We start from the raw sequence: 17,906 nt of genomic DNA, 5'->3' as shown, positions 1-17,906 counted from the left end.
AAGGCTCTGGGGAGATCTTATAGCCCCTTTCTGTACCTCAAGGGCCCCACAAGAGAGATGGGGAGGGACTCTTTATCAGGGATTGGAGAGATAGAACAAAGGGCAATGATTTTAAACTGAAAGAGGGGAGATTTTGATTAGGTCTTAGGAAGAAATTCTTTGCTGTGAGGGTGATGAGACACTGGAAGAGGTTGCCCAGAGAAGCTGTGGCTGCCCCATCCCTGGAGGGGTTCAAGGCCAGGCTGGATGGGGCTTGGAGCAACCTGGTCTGGTGGGAGGTGTCCCTGCCCAGGGCAGGGGGTTGGAACTCAATGATCTTTAAGGTCCCTTCCAACCATTCTGTCATTCTATGAAAGAAAACACCAGAAGTCTCTTTAACCTTATTGCTTCTTAATACACTCAGAAAAATTTTGCCCCGTAGTTCCTTTACATGCATCGACTTCAAAATAGCAACTTCTTCTTACATTCATGGGTTTGACCAATTAAAGATCCTTTGAATGCATAACTCAATACTTATGAACTTCAAATGTCTTATTTTTTGCTGCTAGACCACTGGCAATATTTTTTTTTCTTCATCTGCTGACAAAATACCAATACATTATGCCAGTTTTTACGGGTGTCTTGTAAATTTTTCTTTGCTTAATTAGTGCATATTTTTTCCATATAAAATGACTCCATTAAATGCCTCTTGCCTGCAAGCAGTTAGTCTGCCAGCTTTATCCACCTCTTGTAATCTACCTGTTCTATAAATTACCAGAATCACCGGGACAGTAACATTCTTCTTTCTTTACATTTCTGTGTAACGTTTACCAGAAGGGAGGCAGAAGGAGTTTAAGTTTGGGGATTTATAGCAGTCATTGCTTCATAAGTAATGAATCATAATAATATACAAACACTGATTTTTAATTTTTTTTTAGTCCAAAAATCTCCTTTACTCCAGGGAAATGCAGAGCACGGTCCCATAGGGAAATTTTCTACTGATCAGCAAGGGGAAAACTTACAGCAGACTATGCTGAACATACAGAACGTGGGAACCAGCACAGTCTGCTCAAGACAGTTGATGAAGCAGTGTTACAGAAGTGGTATGTAGAAGTCCTATGTGGTATGTGCAGTTCTAACCTCAGACCCGGTCAGTTGAAGCTTTCTGGGGCGTGCTAGTGCTATCCATTTCAAGCTACTGTAATTTCCAACCACAACACACCTACAGGTAAGTCAAGGAAGACGACATTTGCAAAAAAGCTTCAGCAGGTGTGAGTTGGCATGGCTGAGGAGAGTAGGCTGATTTTCACCAGGCAATACCCTAAGAATCCTGTAGTCCATGACCTCACCCCAACATTACTCTTTGAAAAGCATAAAACATAAGAAATTTGGTTTATATTTACACAGAAAGCAAATGTGTGACTATGTTCTCATTGTTCCATAGGACAAAAGACTTGGATGCAGACTGCAGGGACTGCAATTTCAGGTGAGTTTAGTAGGGTTTATCTTTTGTCAGTTTTTCTTCTCTGTCTGAACACCTCCTCTGCCATCATTATCATGACTTCACGTCTTTCTTGAGGCATCTGTGGAATTTCAGTGGGATATTCTTGGTGATGCACTGAAAACCAAACTGGCTTGGTTTTAGGCCTGGTTAAAAAGGTGGTATGCAAAAATCCTGAGGAAATCCTTATTTTTCATCCCTGTGAACATCTGAAGCTTCAAGGAAAATGTTCACTGAAAAGGCAAGTTTAAAAAGCGCTGAGGTGTTCACACTTTGATGGAGTGTGTGCCTTCAGTGTTTGTGAGAGGGCCTTTCTCCTCCCACTGCTCCTTTGCTGCTGGAGGATGTCACGCCTTGGCTCCTTCAAACCCAGATTTTCCAAGTGTCTCAAGTACCAACTGGAGTATTCTCCAAAAATCATTTGCTAGCTCTCCTTGCTGGTGAGAAGACGGTCTTTCTCCCCTTGAGGGCAGTGGTAGAGCGGGATCAGGAATTCCTTTAATGCCCGTGAACCTGTGGGTCTTGCAGCTTGCTCTACAATGACCCTTCCATATAGTTTTATTCCAAATGAATCATCATACCTGTCACTGGGAGTGTGGCCACAGCAATCACTCAGAGCCTGCCTGGCAAAAATTTGCCCAGGAAACATTGCTTGAGGCTAATAGAAGTATTTTCCCAAACAGAACCTCAGCAAGTTCCACATTAATTTTTCTTGCACACCAACTTTTGAACCTTGGTGTGAGTTCAAGAAAGAGACCGAGCGAGACACAGCTGTGGTCACAAAGCATTTGTGCACGGATTCCAGGTGCTGTGCCAACTTGCCAGAGAACTCTATATAATTTGCATCTTTTATGGGGTTGTACCAACACTGATGATTCTTGGTACCTGTCCTAAAACCCAGGCCACAGCCATAAAGAGTATCCCTAAGTCAAGGATGTGTCCTTCTTGTGTTCCTGTGGTGATGAACCCAAAGGGAAGTCTTCCTGTCTTGCTTACTTCTTGTACCCTTGTGAAGGTCCCATATCACATGCAGCAGGTCATTTAAGCTGCTGCTGCCTTGCTTAGTGCCTGTCTGCCTGTGGAATAGAAGACATGTTTGCTATCTGTGAAGACGACACGCAAAGAGCAGCTGAGTTGCAGGTGTCTCTCTGCCAATAGCTGTTGGACACACAGTGCCCATGGCCGATCAGCCAGCAGTGAAACTGAATTGTTCTGGGTGGTTTATGAGTCAGCATCAGCTGAATTTCAGCCAGGAGAAACTGGGCATTGCTTTCCCAGGAGCAGACACGGTGGCGATTGGAGGACAGCTGCTGCAGTCTGAGGGCAGACCTTTGCCTTCGGCAGTGATCTCACAGCATCCCCACCTTCCAGCTCCCCTGGGGTCCTACCAGATCCCATGCCTCTCCAAAGCTGCTCACAGAGCGTGACTGCAGCTGATTGAGCAACGTTTCAGCTCGTAGCTCTGCTGAAACAGAATTGTCCTCCCTTGTTCAACAAAGCTGAAGCTTCTGTAACAACATTTCCCACCCGCGAGTACATCTCCATCACTTCTGTGGTGAAGGAGGTTTGTTCTGTGCAAGCCCATCTTCAGGTGCCACTTCAACAGGAGAGCGGAGATAACCATTCGGCCTGTGGACTGATGTGGAGCCACTGCCAACAAAAGACAGAGGAAGCTATTGGCTACAAGTCAGCTGAAAGACACGATGGACGTGAATGATATCAAGCAGCCTTTTGTAGAAAATTTCTCTGCTTCACTTAGCTTTTGCCTTATGGTGTTTGTGGAAACTTGGTTTCAGCCCTATCTTTGTGGGGTTTTGCTCTAATGCAGTGGTCAATCATAGCTAGTCCATGGGCTTTTGGAACCTTGCGAGTTCATCTGTAGAAGTTAACATTAGAACACAGCATTGTGGTTTTGGACATCACAGCATGAAGTACAAGGGCCAGAACATACTCTGAATGGGACAGCTCTTACATCTTTTGAGCCCCCAAGGTGAGCAGGGATTTATACCAACGTTTGCTTCAAGAACATCATTTAAAATGCCAGGACTGTGAAGGGTACAAGTTTTCTTGATGTCCCTCTGGTGATCACTGTCCCACATCATCCTTCTCCATCAGGCTGTGATTCAGCAGCTATGTCCACCGGGGCAAGTCTACCTTTCTCAGCCAGGAACACGTGCTAAGAAACCTGTGCTGGAAATGCAGAAGGAGAGCAGATGCTCTTGGCAATTGACACTCCTTTTTCAAGCACTTGCCCAAGGCTTTTACAGCCCGGCAAACATGGACTAGAAATTCCACCTACTGGGAAGCAGCTCAGAGCAGGGATAATAATAACTCTATATTTTAATCTTTCCAGCCCTTGGGTGAAGTCAGAATTTCAAAGAGTGATGGAATAGTTTAGGTTGGAAGGGACCTCTAAAGGTCGTCTAGTCCAACCCCCTGCAATCAGCAGGGACATCTCCAGCTACCTCAGGTTGCTCAGAGCCCCATCCAACCTGACCTTGAACATTTCCAGGGATGGGGTTTTTTCCACCTCTATGGGCAACCTGTTCCAGTGTTTCACCACCCTCAGATTTTAGTCTGAATCTACCCTCTTTTAGGGTAGATTTCTTCAGAGCTTTACATTTCCTCAGGAAGGCAGTGTAAAAATCACTTCAGTGCTAACACAGACCTGACGTGTGCAGGTGGGCTTTGCAGGAGCCCTACGTCCAGCTGAGATGCTGCTGCATCCTGCCAATGGAGAGCAGGGTGGAAGGTATTAGTCCAGGAATTAATCTGGCCCCTGAGCAGACTGTAGGATGCTGGCACCAGTCTGCAGCAGCCTGAGAGATAGTTGTTCCACTGAGACACCGAGAGCTGTAGCTCCCACGGGACCCAGGAACACAGAGGAGCAGCAGTTCGGCACAGGTATGGACTTGTCCTCACTGCTGAACAAAGCCAAGCTGAATGCTGAGGCAGAGAGACCAGTTGAGGACTCTCAACTCCAGTTGAGACTCTAGAGGAGTCCCTGGGACATTCCTGCCTGAGGACAGGAGGCTGCGTCAAAGTGGTGGCTCCCTCTTCCTCACCTTTCCCATGGATCCCATGTCTATTATAGAATCATAGAATCATCTGGGTAGGAAGGGACCTCCAAAGGCCATCTAGTCCAACCTCCCCGCAGTCAGCAGGGACACCCCCAACTAGACCAGGTTGCCCAGGGCCTCATCGAGCCTCACCTTGAATATCTCCAGGGATGGGGCCTCAACCACCTCCCTGGGCAACCTGTTCCAGTGCTCCACCACCCTCATAGTAAAGAACTTATTACTAATGTCTAATCTAAATCTGCTTTTCTCCAGTTTAAAGCCATTCCCCCTTGTTCTGTCATTGACAGCCCTTGTAAACAGGTTCTCCCCAGCCTTCCTGTAGGCCCCCTCAGGTACTGGAAGGCTGCTATTAGGTCTCCCCGGAGCCTCCTCTTCTCCAGGCTGAACAACCCCAGCTCCCTCAGCCTGTCCTCGTAGCAGAGGTGCTCCAACCCCCCAATCATCTTTGTGGCCCCTCCTCTGGACCCGCTCCATCAGGTCTATATCCTTCTTATATTGAGGGCTCCAGACCTGCACACAAGACTCCAGGTGAGGTCTCACCAGAGCAGAGTAAAGCGGCAGAATCCCCTCTCTGGACCTGCGGGAGGGCTGCCCAGCAGGGGCAAGCGGAAACACTCAGCCAAGTGCTAAATGTTTAATGGTATTACCTGATCGATTTTGAACTGTGCTTACTCGGCAACACGCCTCCCAGGGCCTCTTACGTAAAGCTGGAGATGTCTTTCCCTAATGCGGCACGGCGGCTTGGAAACCCACCGCCTGCCAGCAACAGCCTAAGAGCTGGGATTTAAAATGGGAGCTGCAGCAGCACCGCTTGCCCCACGTGCTGCCAGCTCGGCCTCTCCATCCCCACGGCCCGTGGTGGGACGGCGGTGTGGCACTCGCTGTCTGCGGCAGGACATCACCGTCCTGCGCAGTGGCCGGGCCTCAACTCTTCTGCTGCCGGCCTTCCCTTCCAAAGCTGGCTCCAAGCACGGGGAAGGGACACCCGTGCTACATGTCTTTATGGCAGCAGCCTCTTAATGTCTTCTGAGGTCCTTCCCCACCTTAGGGAGCTGGACCTCACTTGCTTTTCCAGGGATAAAGGAGAGAGTTTCATTTCAGGCACCAATACAGGTTAGGCGTGGATCTGCTGGAGACAAGTTCTGAAGAGAAAGATCTGGGGGTCCTGGTAGACAGCAAAATGCCAATGAGCAAGCAGTGTGCTCTTGTGGCCAGGAAGGCCAACGGAATCCTGGGCTGCGTAGGGAAGAGTGTGGCCAGCAGGTCAAGGGAAGTCATTGTCCCCCTCTACTCTGCACTGGGGAGGCCATAACTGGAGTACTGTGTCCAGTTCTGGGCTCCCCAGCTCAAGAGGGACAAGGAGCTACTGGAAAGATTCCAGTGAAGGGCAACGAAGATGATTCAAGGATTGGAGCATCTCCCTGATGAGGAGAGACTGAGAGAGCTGGGACTCTTTAGTCTGGAGAAGAGAAGGCTGAGGGGAGACCTTACCAATGCCTATAAGCACCTAAAGGGTGGTTTGAAGGAGGAGGGAGCCAGACTGTTTTCAATGGTTCCCAGTGAGAGGATGAGGGGTAATGGGCACAAGTTGGAACATAAGAGGTTCCACTCAAATATGAGAAAAAACTTCTTCACAGTGAGGGTGACAGAGCCCTGGAACAGGCTGCCCAGGGAAGGTGTGGAGTCCCTTTCTTTGGAGATTTTCAAGACCCACCTGGATGCCGTTCTGAGTAACGTGCTCTGACAAGCTCTAGGCAATCCTGCTTCAGCAGGGGAGTTGGACTAGATGATCTCTATGGTCCCTTCCAACTCTAAAAATTCAGTGAAATTCAGTGAAATTCCAATGAAAATGCTAAATAGGCATTTAGGGCTGACCCTCACAGTATCTCTTTTCAAATATCTGTCTTGTCTGAAAGTCAACCATTGATAGATCTCTTTTCAAATATCTGTCTTGTCTGAAATTCAACCATTGGGCTCTCAGTGCAGTATTTTATGCACCCATCTTATGGTAATTCCAGCAAGGCAGTCTTTCCTTTGCTTATGGGAAAGTTGCATGGAATAGAGTTATGGGTCTTACCAAGGTTAAGATTCAGCCCACCACCTGCTCCCCTCTTCTTGGCTGATCCAATTATCCTCTTAAAGGAATTAGAATGGTATGCCACCATTTCATCTTGAAGAACTCACGTTGGCTGTTTTTTAGCACTGTGTCACTTTCAGGTGTTGTACATTTGTTTTGGCGTCCTGTGCCCCTGCCTGGTCATTCATCCCAGTATCTTTCCATGTTGAGTTGAGGCCGACCAACGAGTCCTCCAGTGCCCCTCCTTTCACTATGGGAGCCAGAGGACAGGACAAGTAAGAAGCAGTGGTAAAAGCGCTGAGCAGGGCAGAGGATTTTGTTCTCCATTTTCCAACCACCCCTTTGGTGGTTCAAGTGGTGGGTGTTCTAGTCTGCTAGGACCATTACTGGGTGGGAAGAAGCATTGCAAGGACACCTCTTGGGATGGAAGAGACCTGCTGTCGCAGGAGTCTTCAAAGTCACCTTCTCATGCGCTGAGGGGTGTTTCAAACCCGTGTGTGCTTAAAATGATGGTCATCTGGGAAAAATGTCCTGGAAAAAACCAAATGTCCCACACAACTGGCAGTGAACTTTGCTTAGTTATCTACAGTTGTTACATATTTAATTTTTTTAAAATGAAAATGGCAAGGAGAGAAATAAAACGATGTAACCATGAATTGGTTGTTGTCTTGCCAGATTTTCAGAATTAACCTCTGAACAGGCTCAGAAAGGAGAAGGGATGGCATAGAAAACATGACTGAGTTGCAAGAGGCAGCTTTGTTGCATGAGATGGGAAGAGCTCATTTCTTCCAGAAAATAATCTGCTTTTTATTGTACTTCTTTACAGTCACAGAATCACAGAATGATATGTGGTTGGAAGGGACCTCTGGAGATAACTAGTCCAACCCCCCCTGCCAAAGCAGGTCTACCCAGAGCAGGTTGCACAGGAACATGTCCAGGTGCGGTCGAATGCCTCCAGAGAAGGAGACTCTACCACCTTCCTGGGCAGCCTCTTCCAGGGCTCTGCCACCCTCACAGGAAAGAAGTTCCTCATCATGTTTAGGTGCAACTTCTTCTATTCAAGTTTGTGCCCATTTCCTCTTGTCCTGTCCCTGGGCATGACTGAAAAAAAGACTGGTCCCATCCAGTCCATTCAAAATGTGAAGAACCAACCAACCATTCCACCCTACAGCATGCGCCAGTATCTCAGCTGTGATGGGTGGCAGAGTCCACTAGTTGAGCACTGTGGAGCAGATGTTTGCTCTTCTCAGCATCCTGCCAGAAGTGTCCTGGTCAGACAGAGGTGTTGGCAGGCTTCAGCCCTTTGCCCAGCTGCAAGGAGGAAACAACCCCAGTGTCCCCAGCCTCTGCAGCACTGTCTGTGCCAGTCTTTCAGGTTTCTGTCTCCAGGAAGTCACGTTTGTGGTAGGTGGAAACCTGGAGATACTGAAGGCAGAGGAAATTTTGCTGCTGACCTGCTCATCTTCCTTTTGCCATTATCAATCTGCCTCTATGCCGAGGGTCCCTTCAAAGAACAAAAGTTTCCTGCTGGTGATGTGAGGTTGCCTTTAATTCGTGCCATGTCTCAGGGCTGGAGTTTGAAGTTCCCTGGCACCTTTTCCGTTTGTAATTGGTTGTTATCTCTAAGGGGAGCTTAACTGGGAAGTTGCAATCTGATGACGCTATCTACAGGGGGAAGAGGAAAGGCCAACTCATTTTCTCTTGGTGAGAGAGGTTTGGCTGTTTGGGAGATGCTGTGGAACATAAGGAGGCTTCTTGAACTTTTCTTATTAGCTCATTTCAGTAATTGAGACTGCTGCTGGCTGCATGCTTAAGCAGACCATCAATCTCAGCTCTGTATGCCTCCAAATCTCTTACAAAAGGGCAGAAGATGGGCTAGGCTGGAAGAGTAAGTCTGCCTAGAAGCAAAAACGGGAGCTTCTGCTTCTTGCATATACTGAGACACAGCCTGTGAGTGCCATGGGAAGTCTTGATGACTAGATGTGAACTAGGAATGTTGATGTGAACTGCCCAGCCCTCCCGTGAAAAGTGCAGGTAGCCAAAGATTGCTTCTGGGTCCCCTTTCACCTTTGCTCTGTGAGGATTTGAGGCAAATGATGAGTCTGTTCTGGCTGACTGTCTCCAGGAGAGCGAGAGAAACTTCCTCCTGCATGATCCCATTACCACTTGGGTGTTACCAGGAAGCCTGACAGCGCATTGGAAGGAGTCACAAGAGCAGAAAAGACAATTCCTTAAAAATCATACCTTACCCACACGCATCCCTTCAGGGTCTAAAAAGGAGTGAGATTAAGGTTGGAGCTGTTATTTCTTCTTTCTTTCTTTCTTCACCACTCTGTGTTCTTTAAGCAATGAAGAGTTCCTTTCTCCAGCTCATCATTTGATTAAGGGTTAGCTTCATGGGACTGCAGTTATAAATCTGATTAAGAAGCAACACTCTGAATAAGGGGAATTGGGAGGGAGTCTTATCCAAGTCAGGCAGTAATTTCTGAGTTGTCTCAGTATGGCAAGCAGGGCTGGGCAAAACATACCTTCTGAAACTTTTTACCGGGCAGAAAAGTCATTTTTTGACAAGATTAAGACTTCCCCCCACCCCCCCATTTGTGTTACTTTCTTTTTTTCCATCATATGCTGTATTCAGCAAACCATATTTTCAGCAAAGTGGTTTCCAAAGAAGTTCCTTGTAACGTTTGCTTTTTGTGGGCTTCATTCTTCCAGTTCCCTTGAACTCCAATTCATGGGGCTGAGGGTCAAGGGACACCAGAGTCTTCAGCTCTTCTTCAGGAGGTGAGTACTCCTGTGCAAAAAAGTGTTGCTTAGAAGCGACAGGCATAAAAAGAGTTAATATTTAAAACAGCTGAGTTGTACTGACTGGGACATCTGGTGATGCCTTCTGCTCCCAGGGGACTGTGTTAGAGATCTGGCTGAGCCATATCCAGCTCTGTGTTGTAGTCCACTGAGGAGATACCAGGATGTCTCTTTGGGCCCTGCAAGGAAGGGGATGGTGACTTCTGTGCAGCCCAAAACCCGCTGTGGATTATCCTCCAGGCACCAAGGTGGGTTTGGCTGGACTCCCTCAGTACCAGCCTAGAAAGGCCCTTCCAGCTGTACTCTGACTCCTGGTCCTCCCAATCTTTGGAGAGATGAGGAAGGAGGAGGAAGAAAAACCATTAGCTTATACCTATGAAACTTCACGTTCAGCTTTTATAGACAGACTCTCGGTTATTTTAGAATTACGGATTAACGGTATTTCGGAAAAGCTATCCAGACAAAAGAAAGCATCTGGAATAAAAACCTCTGCAAAGGATGCCTTTTGTGTGCTTTCCACAAAGGCAGCCGAGTCTGTACTTAGCCATGGGACCTGGCTGGCATCGCCTCCAGCAGCAACCACCCCGGGTTGATGCCTGGAGCAAGAGCTACCCGAGTGACAGGAGCCACCAGGAGAGCTGGAGAAGGTGCTGTGGCTGCTGGCTGGACGTGGCACTCACCCAGCACACCCAGCTGAGCCAAGCCACCAGCCATGGCAACGGTGGGCACTGGTATGGTGGCTAGTGAGGCAGGGAGGTGGCAAGTGAGGCTGATGTGAGCGACCGAGCGTCCAACCCAAGTGGCAGCTACCCACTGGGAGCTCAGGACAACAAAGCTGGTGACTGAAGCCAGGCAGTGCCCTGGGGTAAGAAGCATCCTCTGAAATAGTCCCTGCAATTTTTTTATAGATTTAACTATTTTCGTTGAGTAGGAAGAGATCGTTTTCTTTTCTTTTCTTTTTTTTTTTTTTTGCTTTTTTTTTTTCATATTTTAGACAAAAGACCCCCAAGGAAAAGCAGCCTGTGTGCAACCCTTCTGCTACGCTCCCAGTCCACCCTGTACATCAGCGGGCCACCGGCACACACGAGCGACCGGGGCGAGTGCTCGACATGACTAATGGCAGGAGAAACCACACGTGCCCAACTGGAACAAAACCCTGAGGTCCCCGACAGAGTCAACTCGCTCATGCGGTGGCTGCAATATCTGATTGATTCCCCTGCCTGACCCAAGTCACGGGGAGGCAGCCCGAGGGTTATCTCGGCTCAGCGATGTGACCCGCTCTGGAGGGATGTGACCAGGGTGACCTGGCTGAGAATCTGCTTGCACGAATAATCCAACCCTACCAGCGTTGCTGAGCAGGTCACTGACATCATCTGAGAGACAGTAAGAAAACCCAGAACCGCTTTTTATATCCAAAGGATATAAAAAAATGAAGAAGAGGTAAAATTCAATGGCCAGTATGGGATATTCCTGAATACATTGAAAACGTAATTTTATTACTCTCACTTATTACTTATTTATGATATCACCAGAACCACCTGGAATCCACCCAAAAGTCCTAAAAGTACCAAAAGTGCTGAACACTCCAGTGTACTCTGACTGCACAAACCAGCCTCAGCCCAGACGAATGGAAGGGTGAAAAATATGTTTGCTATAGCACAGAGAGGAAGTAGCAAAGACAAGAACAAGTGGGATATGTCAGAGGAAAGTCGACAAAACATCATGTTGTCAAATTTATTAATGTTCTTGGGAGGACTCTGGATAACAGGGAGTCTTACTGGGTCTATGTTTCTTAAAAAATGTATTGGGCAAGGTCCCTCTTCAAAGACCCCTCATAAAACTTGTCATGGAAAAACTGGGTTAAGCATTCACAACCAGCTCAAGGTAGGGATAAGGGTCTGGTTTTGCAGTACAAGATTACTGAAGGTGTCTCCCCTTCTTCTCATTGTCCTGTGCTACCCATCATTTTCATAATGGACACGATGATGTCCCCCCAAGATGATGAACCAACTCAGTCTATTGTGGGAGAAAATACTGAGAATAGTGAATCAGATTGCACATCTCTGCTTTGCTCAGGGTCAGGCAGCATCCTGCCTTTTATCAAAACCTTTCTTTTTTTTTTGGGGGGAGTCATATATGCCTCATGAACAGTGACAAATGAAACATCCCATCTTACAGTTCGGCTTTTATTTTCATTTAATTTACTTGTCATCCTACAGGTTCTCTTTTATTTCTGGTCCTTATTTCTTGCAGAGCGTACCAGGTACATCAGCAGGTATGGTCTGCTCCTGTAGCTGACACTCTGCTGATCATCTTTGCCATGAAGAATCTCATGTTAACAGCCTGTTTCTTGTGGTACAAATAAAAAAAACCCTCCAGCCTTCCTTTGAGAAGTTATTTGTGGTTTTTCATCTTCTTCTTAAGAATTAAAGAAAAAAAGAAAAGGAAAAAATGCCGAATTTCTCCTATGACATTCTCTTTTTCCAACAGTTCTTCACTATGTACCTTATTTGTTGTCTTTCTAATGTATCCCTCCAGCAGGATTATGCTGCTTCACCTAAGTTTTGTCCTGTCAGTTCTCTGCTGCTTATACAGTTATCATTAAATGTTCCTGTCATATCTGAACCTTGCCGGGTTTTTTTGCCTCTTCATCTTTCCCAGCAATATGTAACCTGTTTTTGCTTGAGTACATGGTCATTAGCATACACAGCACGGCTGCTGCTGTTGTTATTCTTATTATTATCATAATGGCTGGGTCCAGAGGAGAGAAGCAGCTTTAGGCACTGTACAAACACAGACAATCCCTGACACAAAGAAAAAAAAAAAACTCTAGCATTGTTCGAAATAATTCTGAAATCATTCCTGTGAGTGTCCTACTCTCCTTCTGAAATATTCATTTTTTTCCCATCGGAAAGCTGCTACCACATGTGATGTGTTCAGCCCTCCAGTTTTTTGACAGAGTTGACTATTTTGCATTAGCTCTTCTTCACCACCTCACTTCCCAGCTGGTTTTAGTGACCACATTGCAGTTGCAGGAGGTGAATCCCCCAAGACTTCTCTCGCCAGAGGTTTCATAGAGTCATAGAATGGTTTGAGTTGGAAGGGACCTTAAAGATCATCCAGTTCCAACCCCCCTGCCCTGGGCAGGGACACCTCCCACCAGACCAGGTTGCTCCAAGCCCCATCCAGCCTGGCCTTGAACCCCTCCAGGGATGGGGCAGCCACAGCTTCTCTGGGCAACCTGTTCCAGTGTCTCACCACCCTCACAGGAAATAATTTATTCCTAAGATCTCATCTAAATCTCCCCTCTTTCAGTTTAAAACTGTTCCCCTTTGTCCTATCTCTACACTCCCTGATAAAGAGCGTGTCCCCCATATTGTGTGCTTTGGGGAATCCAGCCATGTATTAAGTCCCACAATAACAACAGAGAAACCCAGCCTTTGTTTCACAGTTGTACAGTCATCTGACCCTCTTGTCCATCCCCTGTGAAAATAACCAGAAAAAAAACAACAACAACAAAAAAAAACACCAGCCCTGCTGGCTTGGCTTTTATTTTGTCCACATTTTGGTCTTGAGATCAGATCTTCGCCTTGGAAAATGCTTTTACTCCCAGCCAACCACCAATGGTCCTGCACAATAGATCAGCAAGCTGAAGTCATGCCCGATCCACTGTCAGCAGAGGGACACAGCACCGAGCCCCAGAGAGCAGGAGATAGTTTGCATTTTGTCCTACTGCCAGGGCTCATCTGCATAGGAGATCAAAGGCAGTGGCTGAAGCACTGAAACAGCTTGTAAACAATCGGGCTGTGCTCATTAATACTGATTGATTACATTGTTTTCTTTCTGCTTCATTCATTTGGGAGATTGTCTATATTGAGCTACCCTATAGAAGGGTGGGTGGGCCGCTGTGGCGCCAAGGAACATGCTTTTGAGCCTTCGATGGGGCTGGCACTCAGGGAAGATGTGAAAGCAGCATCAACAGGTCTATGGTGTAAGTAATAAAACATGAAATATGTCTAAGCTTGGGGGTCAGAGGGCAGAAGTGAAGGTTAGAGGTCTCTGGCTCTCAGAGATATAGGCCCTAGACCATGATCTCCTGGTCCTTCTGTCAGCCGGAGTTTGGTACTTCCATGCCTTCTCTAATCCTGGCCTCATTCTCCCTCTGCAACACATCAGCCACCTACAGAACAAGCCAAGGAAGCCTTTCCATTGTAGGAGCAGAAGAAAGGCACTGAGCTACAGAGAGCCCAGGAGGGAAGGAGGGCACCATCCCATCCTAACAGTGGGGCTGGAGAGCTATGTGGACAGTGCACAACAAGGCGTGCTAGCGAGACTGGTGAGTTTAGAACTGGTATTAGGTAAAATGTCCTCACCTAGAGGGTCGTCAAGCATTGGAACAGGCTACCCAGGGAAGTGGTTGAGTCACCATCCTTGGAGATATTTAAAAGACATGGTGCTTAGGGATGTGGTTTAGTGGATGGACTTGGCAGGGTTAGGTTTATGGTTGGACTCGATGACCTTAAGGGTCTTTTCCAACATAAATGGTTCTATGATGCTATGATAGAGGCCATTCAGGAAGGTCCCCGGGGTTTTCTGCCCCCTGGTAACTCCTCTGGGAGGTTCCTGCAGCGATGCTGTTTGGGCTTATAGTCTTGCCTTATAATATTTATTTGACAGGGGGTGAAAGAAAGAGAAAGACACTAGGGTGGGGAAACAGGATGTGGAGTTTCCAAAACCTGGGCTCTGTCCCTGGTTGGGGAGGTATTCTCTGACCAAGACGCTGCTTTTCACATCTGTAGAATGGTGATAATACTCCTGGCTGACAGTGGAAGGCTTAATTGATTAATATGTGGAAGACACTATATTAATGCAAGTTATTATCCCTGGAAAATAAAGAAAAGCTAAAAATAGTGATAGTGAAGTACATTTTGACAGAGCTTTTGTTATTTTCTTTTTGTGTTCGGTTCCTTTGAGCCTGTCTTTTTCCTTGTTGGGAAATCCTAATTAACATTTTCATTTTCATTTCATTACTGGGTCCAGGTTTTGGTAATCAGCAGGCAGCCACTAATCATTCAGTCCCCAAACGAGATGAAGGCTTCCTGGTGTGAGGCACACTACAGGACCCTGTCCTCCGTACTCTGGATGGAGGCAGCGGAGAGGAGATGACCTGCCTGTAGTCAGACCAAATGCAAGTCGATAGGAGGCCACCATGATGCACATACCTGTCTGGTGGAGAAAAGACACAAAAGTGTCTTTATTACAGTAAGTGCTTCCTGGCTTCCAAGCGTCAAACAGAGCTTTGGGCAAGACCTGAGATACAGAAAGTTGGGTGGGGTGGGGAGGATATGAGGTTCCTTCTCTTCCTGGTGGACAATAGGATGACCATGAGCTGACAATGTGGCCTTGTGGCCAAGAAGGCCAATGGCATCCTGGGGGGCATCAGGAAGAGTGTGACCAGCAGGTGGAGGGAGGTCATCCTGCCCCTCTGCTCTGCCCTGGGGAGGCCCCAGCTGGAGCACTGGGACCAGTTCTGGGCTCCCCAGTTCCAGAAGGACAGGGAACTGCTGGAGAGGGGACAGCAGAGGGCTACAAAGATGATGAGGGGCCTGGAGCATCTCCCTTACAAGGAAAGGCTGAGAGACTTGGGTGTTTTAAGTCTGGAGAAGAGAAGGCTGAGGGGGGATCTGATCAATGCTTATAAATACTTAAAGGGAGGGTGCCAAGAGGATGGGGCAGGTCTTTTTTCAGCGGTGCCTAGGGACAGGACAAGAGGAAATGGGCACAAACTTGAATAGAAGAAGTTCCACCTAAAGATGAGGAGGAACTTCTTTCCTTTGAGGGTGGCAGAGCCCTGGAAGAGGCTGCCCAGGGAGGTGGTGGAGTCTCCTTCTCTGGAGACATTCAAACCCCACCTGGACATGTACCTGTGCAACCTGCTCTGGGTGGACCTGTTTTGGCAGGTCCCTTCCAACCCCATGTGCTTCTGCGAATCTGTGATTAATTTTCTTCTCGACGTTGCAAAACGACAGTGTCGGTGGGTAAGGAAAGCTGTTAGCACTTGTGTGTGAATGACCTGACTGTCTTCATCAGACAGACAACACCACAATACCATATAACAATACCATTAATAATTATACGTGGGCTGACTGATATGGGAGCCTCCCACCTCGCAAGCTCCCTTCTGGAGGAGCTGTGTGGAGCGGGATCGTCTGCCGATGAATTAATTAATCATGGTGTGAATCTCTGCGGCCGAGCTGTGCTCTGCACGGGGGTAGCACACACCAGCTGCATATTGAGAGGCTGAAAACTTTGCTCCCCCCCCCCCCCCCTTCAAACTCTTGCAACTCACTTGGGGATGGGGGAGAATTTTAATGTGGCGCTCAGCTGTTGCCTGGTATTCCTGACACATCTGAGGGCTTGTACCCCAGCACAGAGCTCCTCAGGGGAGCGGGTGGATGAACAGCCAGATGAAAATGATCAGGGAATCTGGAATTCACGTGTTTGTTCATGATTTGAAAGCAGGGTTCTCATTTTTCTCACTTTGTTCTCTGCTAGACGTTTGCAAAGATACCAAAACCTTTCTGAAAATGAAACCTGCTTTGACGTTTCTGAAAGCCCCCTCTTTCAGAGTTTGTTCTGTTTCTTGGCTGTTACAGGCAACCACTGCTATGACACAAGTGAACGAAACCCCACAGATCTATAGAGGTCTCCAGTGACCTGAGCTTTAAGCCTAGAAGCCCTTTGGATTGGATATAAATGCTTTTGCCTTATCCCAAAATTGACTTCTGCAAGAACAGCAGAAGATGAAGTGGTTGTCCAAGCCCAGGTGCATCTTGTAGTGATGATATAAATTGCTTTCTGGCACTCACCTGACTCTAATAACCACTGAAGCTCAAACTGGAGCTGAGTGCAGTCTACACGAATCTGATGGTGCATTTCTCAGACCCTAACTCTGCAACGGCAAAAAACCAGTGCTTTGCTCCATGCCTTCAGTTGTGTAACACCTCCTACCAAGTCAGGCAAACCCAGCAGGAAGACAGTTGTTCCAGCCCAGGTCAGTCCTCTGGGTTCTCAGAATTTGGCTTGATTCTGATTTTTCTTCAACTGAGGGGTGAAACCAGTTAAACCACTCAGCTCTTCCAGCACGTAAACCCAGTAACAGAGTGGAGAACACCTCTGCAATTGCACTGTCTGTTATGAAAAGCAGCAGCTATTCTGGTGAGTTTTCCTTTTTCTGCTTGTGTGTTTTATTTGTTGTTTATCTGAGTTTTTATTTTGTTTTGTAATTACTTTCCATTGGCCAGTATGTTGCAGCTGATGATCGTTATGTATGTCATAAATGCTGACAGCTGGATGTCTGGGATTGTTGGTTTGTGTTATTTCATGTATAACTGCTGTTTCCCAGGTTTGATGGTGGACAATAGGATGCCCATGAGCCAGCAATGTCCCCTTGTGGCCAAGAAGGCCAAGGGCATCCTGGGGGGCATCAGGAAGAGTGGGACCAGCAGGTGGAGGGAGGTCATCCTGCCCCTCTGCTCTGCCCTGGGGAGGCCCCAGCTGGAGCACTGGGACCAGTTCTGGGCTCCCCAGTTCAAAAAGGACAGAGAACTGCTGGAGAGGGGACAGCAGAGGGCTACAAAGATGATGAGGGGCCTGGAGCATCTCCCTTACAAGGAGAGGCTGAGGGACTTGGGTGTTTTAAGTCTGGAGAAGAGAAGGCTGAGGGGGGATCTGATCAATGCTTATAAATACTTAAAGGGAGGGTGTCAAGAGAATGGGGCCGGTCTTTTTTCAGTGGTGCCCAGGGACAGGACAAGAGGAAATGGGCACCAACTTGAATAGAAGAAGCTCCACCTAAAGATGAGGAGGAACTTCTTTCGTGTGAGGGTGGCAGAGCCCTGGCAGAGGCTGCCCAGGGAGGTGGTGGAGTCTCCTTCTCTGGAGACATTCAAACCCCACCTGGAGACGTTTCTGTGCAACCTGCTCTGGGTGGATCTGCTTTAGCAGGGGGGGTTGGACTAGATGATCTCCAGAGGTCCCTTCCAGCCCCATATCATGCTGTGATTCCATGATAGAGAAATAGTAGGGACAGTCACACTGCAAAGACTGTGAGCTGTTGAGTTGGTGGGTAACTAGATGCGTTAAGCATGTGGCTCTTTGCATTACACCAATAGCCCTGTGTACTGAAGAGCACATTACTTTCTCTCTCATTATTTGTGCTACAGGTGGTTTCTCAGATTGACAGCCAGATACTCTTTGAGCCGCTGCCCTCAGAATAGACACCCCAGCTTCCCAAAACTGGAGCATGGACTGGTTTCTGGAGTGTGGCTTTCACCCTTTACACTCAGAGCTGGTTGTCACCCCTGTGGCAATATTTCCTTTGACTTTGTTATGTGCAGGATCAAACCCAGAAGCAAGATGAAGAAAAAAAAAAAAAAAAAGGAAGAAAAAAATGAAAAAAAAC

General features: G+C 47.4%; 1 long non-coding RNA gene across 1 annotated transcript; it reads left to right on the top strand.

Moving 5' to 3' along the window:
- The first annotated feature begins 317 nt into the window (after positions 1-317).
- LOC106900376 lies at positions 318-10,833 on the top strand. Its single transcript, XR_001414145.1, has 3 exons — positions 318-1,465; positions 9,353-9,421; positions 10,437-10,833. It is a non-coding gene; the product is annotated as an uncharacterized LOC106900376 (long non-coding RNA).
- The last annotated feature ends 7,073 nt before the right edge of the window (positions 10,834-17,906 follow it).

This window comes from Calidris pugnax, unplaced genomic scaffold (genome assembly GCF_001431845.1).
Source record: "Calidris pugnax isolate Ruff unplaced genomic scaffold, ASM143184v1 scaffold147, whole genome shotgun sequence".
NCBI lineage: Eukaryota > Metazoa > Chordata > Aves > Charadriiformes > Scolopacidae > Calidris > Calidris pugnax.
This window is presented reverse-complemented; position numbering and strand designations above follow the sequence as displayed.